This window comes from Saccopteryx leptura, chromosome 2, assembly GCF_036850995.1.
Source record: "Saccopteryx leptura isolate mSacLep1 chromosome 2, mSacLep1_pri_phased_curated, whole genome shotgun sequence".
Classification (NCBI taxonomy): Eukaryota; Metazoa; Chordata; class Mammalia; order Chiroptera; family Emballonuridae; genus Saccopteryx; species Saccopteryx leptura.
This window is the reverse complement of record NC_089504.1, coordinates 174582823-174589522: the sequence shown is the minus strand read 5'-3', so window position 1 is coordinate 174589522 and position 6700 is coordinate 174582823. Positions and strand designations below refer to the sequence as shown.

At 41.6% G+C, this 6700-nt stretch overlaps 1 non-coding gene across 1 annotated transcript; it reads right to left on the bottom strand.

Annotated features, from left to right (window-relative positions):
• Nucleotides 1–298: 298 nt before the first annotated feature.
• On the bottom strand, nt 299–374 carry TRNAS-GGA (transfer RNA serine (anticodon GGA)). Its single transcript has one exon. It is a non-coding gene; the product is annotated as a tRNA-Ser (tRNA).
• Between the last annotated feature and the right edge of the window lie 6326 nt (nt 375–6700).

The following is a 6700-nucleotide window of genomic DNA, read 5'->3' as shown; positions in this document are numbered from 1 at the left end:
TTTTTTTTTTTTGTATTTTTCTGAAGCTGGAAACGGGGAGAGACAGTCAGACAGACTCCCGCATGCGCCCGACCGGGATCCACCCGGCACGCCCACCAGGGGGCAACGCTCTGCCCCTCCGGGGCATCACTCTGTTGCGACCAGAGCCACTCTAGCACCTGGGGCAGAGGCCAAGGAGCCATCCCCAGAGCCCGGGCCATCTTTGCTCCAATGGAGCCTCGGCTGCGGGAGGGGAAGAGAGAGACAGAGAGGAAGGAGAGGGGGAGGGGTGGAGAAGCAAATGGGTGCTTCTCCTGTGTGCCCTGGCCGGGAATCGAACCCGGGACTTCTGCACTCCAGGCTGACACTCTACCACTGAGCCAACCGGCCAGGGCCCTCTAATGCAATTTTTAATAGTATTATTTCTACAACTGATAAAGGACTATATATATTTCTTTTTTTACTAAACACAAAGAATTTTTAACTCTTAGAAAATTGGTGTGTGGGCCCTGTGGTCAATGAGTCTTAACATTGCTTCTCTTCTGCCTTTCTTGAAAATACATACCCTAGAGGGAGTTGGGCAAGAGAGTACATGCACATATAGCCTTACCTCTAGGTGTTCCAGAAATGATGTTCCTAAAACTGCTTAGATATCTTTCTTTACAGTGAAACTTGGATAGTTGACATGAGCTAAGTAATAATTAAGGTCATTGTTTTCAATAATATTCCAAGAATATTATATAAAATTTACCTATTTCATATTTTTTACTTTGTGCTTTCATATTTTACTTACTTAAAATAAGTACTTTATGACTTAAAATAACAATTTGACAGTCGCTAACTTTAGGTCCTTGCTTGACCTTTAAATCTATACAAGGTTTGAGAGAAAACTGGTCACTTGACCAAAATCTTTGTGGTAGCTAGAGATGCTTTTTTGATTGTTTATGTACAGGGGCCCTGGCCGATTGGCTCAGCAGTAGAGCATCGGCCTGGCATGCGGGGGACCCGGGTTCAATTCCCGGCCAGGGCACATAGGAGAAGCGCCCATTTGCTTCTCCACCCCCACTCTCCTTCCTCTCTGTCTCTCTCTTCCCCTCCCGCAGCCAAGGCTCCATTGGAGCAAAGATGGCCCGGGCGCTGGGGATGGCTCCTTGGCCTCTGCCCCAGGCGCTAGAGTGGCTCTGGTCGCGGCAGAGCAACGCCCCGGAGGGGCAGAGCATCGCCCCCTGGTGGGCAGAGCGTCGCCCCTGGTGGGCGTGCCGGGTGGATCCCGGTCGGGCGCATGCGGGAGTCTGTCTGACTGTCTTTCCCCATTTCCAGCTTCAGAAAAATACAAAACAAACAAACAAACAAACAAAAAAAACTGTTTATGTACAGGAAGGTATGGGAAATATGACTGTTATTTTAAGAATAGAAATGATGTAATGTCTAAGGAAATAGTTAACATCCTGGGAATTACATTCAGCAGTCTGGCATCTTAAGATCTTCCTTGTCAGTTTGTCCCTCATAATTTCATTTATACTATATAAGGCTTGTAAAAATTTCTAATAGGCAGCATTAAGAATTCCCACCATCAGTGTAAGAAATGCAAATATAGTTTATATTTTAGTGATAGCAAGATTAATACAATTTAATTGAATCTGTTTTCCTGTGAATATTAATAAGATAAAGGCTGAAAAGTGAAGATTGAAGAACAAAAGGAAAAAAGAGATAAAGTTCTAGGCCTGGGTTTTAGGAGGTTACAAATGAAAGCAACAGTATGAAAGCTAATAGTTCCATCAGATTTGTGAGAACAGAGTGGTGCCGCCCATAGCAAGTTCCTACAGTTGGCATGATTATATTGGGATAAGGCAGGAGTTCATGTGTAACTAAGTGGTCTCTGGTCTGTTCATTACAGCGCAGTGATGTGTGGAGGTTGCATCAACAAGTACCTAGGATTATCATTATTTTATAATTAAGTGGGAAAAGAAGGTGAAGGGATTAGCCCAAATTATATATCTACAGCACATATATACAGAAAACAGGGAAGTAATACTCAAAGAAAAAGGGGAGGGGGAGAAGATAGGAGGACAAAGGGGGAGAATAGGGGGGAAATGACTTTGCATGGGGCATGGGTTTTTTAAGAAAAAAAATTAAATGGAAAAAGAAAAACTTAAATTAAAATATTATTTTGTAATATATATTGGGGAAGATTATGGCTGCACAAATAGTATTCTGCCTGAGAAACCATTAAAACCTCAGGAATAGTCACCTTCTAGTCCTTTCTCTAATTCATTACTACATCAAAGCAATACCTAAGCCTTGCTGATTTTCCTTTCTTAAATATTGATTCGCATTGCCACTTACCTCCAACTGTATTCCCAAGATGACTGACCTAATTAATTCCCATTGCTGCAGTTCTTTGTCAGCTCTGGCCTTCAAACTTATTTCACTGCTTTTAACATTCTCGCCAAATCATTCTTTATCTAGCCTCTAATATGTAGTATTGCTTATTAATATCTAAGAGGTATTCTTAATTATAAAGATCAGTGAATCTCAAATTTTAGTGTTTGTGAGATTCACTTAGAAATCTTATATTCTGGCTAAAAAAAAAGTCTCAAAATTATGTGTTATATCAACAAAATCACATTTAAGTTTGAACTTAAAAGAAAAATAGGTATAAACTGGGTAGAAAAAGTGTGGAAGAAAATTCTAGGTTTAAAATACAGTGAGAAAAAAAGATACTTTTTTAGCCTGACCTGTGGTGGCGCAGTGGATAAAGCGTCAACCTGGAAATGCTGAGGTCGCCAGTTCAAAACTCTGGGCTTGCCTGGTCAAGGCACATATGGGAGTTGATGATTCCAGCTCCTCCTCCCCATCTCACTCTCTCTCTCTCTCTCTCTCTCTCTCTCTCCTCTCTAAAAGGAATAAATAAAATTAAAAAAAGATACTTTTTAAAAAGAATTATAATTTTAATAGGTCTATAACAGACTTTCTATCTTTAAACATAATTAGCGCCCTGGCCGGTTGGCTCAGCAGTAGAGCGTCGGCCTGGAGTGCGGGGGACGCAGGTTCGATTCCCGGCCAGGGCACATAGGAGAAGCGCCCATTTGCTTCTCCACCCCTCCCTTCCTCTCTGTTTCTCTCTTCCCCTCCCGCAGCCAAGGCTCCATTGGAGCAAAGATGGCCCGGGCGCTGGGGATGGCTCCTTGGCCTCTGCCCCAGGCGCTAGAGTGGCTCTGGTCGCGGCAGAGCGACGCCCCGGAGGGGCAGAGCATTGCCTCCTGGTGGGCAGAGCGTCGCCCCTGGTGGGCGTGCCGGGTGAATCCCGGTCCGGCACATGCGGGAGTCTGTCTGACTGTCTCTCCCCATTTCCAGCTTCAGAAAAATACAAAAAAAAACCCCAAAAAAACATAATTAGCATATATTTAATAAAACATAATATATGTTTGTATATATACATATATTTTATCAAAACAAATTTTTTAAAATAAATTTAAATTATTTAATTAATACAAAAAGTCTTTACTTGGAGACATCTTACAATATGTCATTTTTCAAAAGATTTATTATTATCTGAATTACATTTGACATTAAATTAATAATCTCAAAACAATATTAACTGGGACTTCTTTTTTGATGTGACTATCAGCTGACTAGTTTTCCTGTGAAATCACCTATAAAAGTGAATCAGTTATAACTTATGAAGTTGCTCTTTTCAGATTTTAAATAAGAAGCAGCACAAAATGTTGGAGAGGCTGTGGAGAAAAAGGAACCCTCATACACTGTTGGTGGGAATGTAAAGTAGTACAACCATTATGGAAGAAAGTATGGTGGTTCCTCAAAAAACTGAAAATAGAACTACCTTATGACCCAGCAATCCCTCTACTGAGTATATACCCCAAAAACTCAGAAACATTGATACGTAAAGACACATGCAGCCCCATGTTTATTGCAGCATTGTTCACAGTGGCCAGGACATGGAAACAACCAAAAAGCCCATCAATCGATGACTGGATAAAGAAGATGTGGCACATATACACTATGGAATACTACTCAGCCATAAGAAATGATGACATCGGAACATTTACAGCAAAATGGTGGGATCTTGATAACGTGATACGAAGCAAAATAAGTAAATCAGGAAAAACCAGGAACTGCATTATTCCATACGTAGGTGGGACATAAAAGTGAAACTAAGAGACATTGATAAGAGTGTGGTGGTTACAGGGGGGAGGGGGGAAAGGGAGAGGGAAAGGGGGAGGGGGAGGGGCACAAAGAAAATAAGATAGAAGGTGACAGAGGACAATCTGACTTTGGGTGATGGGTATGCAACATAATTGAACGACAAGATAACCTGGACTTGTTATCTTTGAATATATGTATCCTGATTTATTGATGTCACCCCATTAAAAATATAAAATTAATAAAAAAAATAAAAAAAAGAAGCAGCACAGGCTGATACCGGTAATTCTTTTTTTAATTTTTTTTCTTATTAAGTGAGAGGCAGGGAGGCAGAGAAACAGACTTTGCATGTGCCCCAAACGGGATCTACCAGGCAAGCCCACGGGCGGGGGGGGGGCATGCTCTGCCCATCTGGGGCTGTGGCTTCGTTGCTTGGCAACCAAGCTATTTAGCACCTGGGGCAAGACCATGGTGCCATCTTCAGTGCCCAGGGCCGATTTGCTCAAATGTACCCCTGCCTTAGGAGGGAGGGAGAGAGAGAGAGAGAGAGAGAGAGAGAGAGAGAGAGAGGAGGGGGAAGGGTGGAAAAGCAGATGGGTGCTTCTCTTGTGTGCCCAGATGGAAAATCAAACCCAAGACATCCACACTCCTGGCCAACACTCTATCGCTGAGTCAACTGGCCAGGGCCTAATGATTCTTAATAGAAGTAAAACAAATGAGACAAGTGTTGAAAGTCAGTCCTCTATAGGGTCTCACATTTCTGCCATATTGTCAAGTGAAATATTGACAGCTTTTGTTCCAGTCCCTCTTTTTATGCACATTTGTATAATAAACTACTTTGGGCTCTGGACAGTTGTCTCAACACTAGAGCGTCAGTTCAGTGTGTGTAAGTCCTGGGTTTGATCTCACAAGAGAAGCAACCATCTGCTTCTACACTCTTCCCTCCACCCCCTTCTCTCTTTCTCTCACTGTCTCTCTCTCTTCTCCTCCCGCAGCCATGACTCTAATGAGCAAGTTGGCTCTGGACACTAAGGATGGCTCCATGGCCTCACCTCAGGTGCTAAAAGAGCTCAGTTGCAGAGCAATGGAGCAGTGGCCCCAGATGGGCAGAACATCAGCCCCTGGCAGGGATTGACAGGTGGATTCTGGCTAGAGTGCATGTGAGAGTCTGTTATTCTGCCTCCCTGCCTCTCATTTGATTGATTAAATAAATACATAGATAAGTAAATAAACAGTTTTGGTACAGAGAGAATATTTCTTTTCTGGGAAAATGCAGGCAGGTTTGTTTATGAACCTCATATACAGCTAGTGCTCAACTTAAGACCACGATTGGTTCCGACAGACTGGTTGTAACACTATTTGGTTGTAAGTTGAGTAGGCTATATGTACAGTACTGTGAAATGATGTTATAAAAATCTTTAAGTCATATTTTATCATTATTTTCTTTCATTATTGTTATATATCATAATTTTCTTTGTTCATTTTATGCCATTTGTATCATCTCTACACCATTTTGTTTCTTATTTTTACATTCGTCAGGTTTAAATAAAACACTACATTACCAGTACAACTGATTTAATATTTGCAAAACATACAAAATTACAAAATACAGGTGCATACAAAAATATAAAATACAGGTATTAAAAATACCATAGGAAACATTTTCTCAATTGTAAAACATATCAAAATATATAACCATGTACGAAACATTTTATTGGCCACTGGTGCTTGGCATGCTTTTGGCCTCTTTGTGAATCTAAGTGCGTGCTGGCATTTGTTTCCAAAATATCCCGTTTCATCAACATTGAAAATCTGTTCTGCTAGATATCCCTCATCTGTAATTAATTCATCCAGACTATCAACAAACTTATGTGCTCCTTCCTCATCCGCACTTGCTGTGTCTCCAGTCACTTGAACACTATGCATTTGGAATCTTTTCTTGAATCTCTGGAACCAGCCAGTGCTTGCTACAAATTCTTGATTGTAATCTTCTCCAGCACTCTCCTTCAGAGCCTGAAATAGACTTCTCGCCTTCATCTGCACAGTAAAAAGACTTAATGGTGTTTGTTTTTGAATTTGATCTTCCATCCAAATATATAGCAATTTCACTATTTCGTGGATGGGCCCGCTTCATTGCTTTGTTATAACTGATGATCGCATGGGTGCAGAACCTTTCACAGCTTAACAAATTCTTTATTTATCTTTCAAAATCATTGACAGAGTCGAGTGTGATAACTTCATATCACGTGCAATCACATTCACTTATTTTCCTCCTTCGTACTGCTTAATAACCTTGATTTCCATGTTGAGATCAATGGCCTTTCTTTCCTTCTTGGCAGGCTGAGGTGCAGACAAAGACAATTTCCTCCTGGTAGACATCTTGGGAGGGGTTTGCTGAAAAATATCTAAGACACAAAACACAATTGCTGTACCGAGTCTGGGATAACAGTTGAAATGGTGCACGTGGAGATGGTAGTGCTGCTGGAAGCTGATCCGCATTGTTATACGCCCAGCTGGGCAACGCTTGTGCTGCCAGATGCAGAGCAGTCGTGGCTAG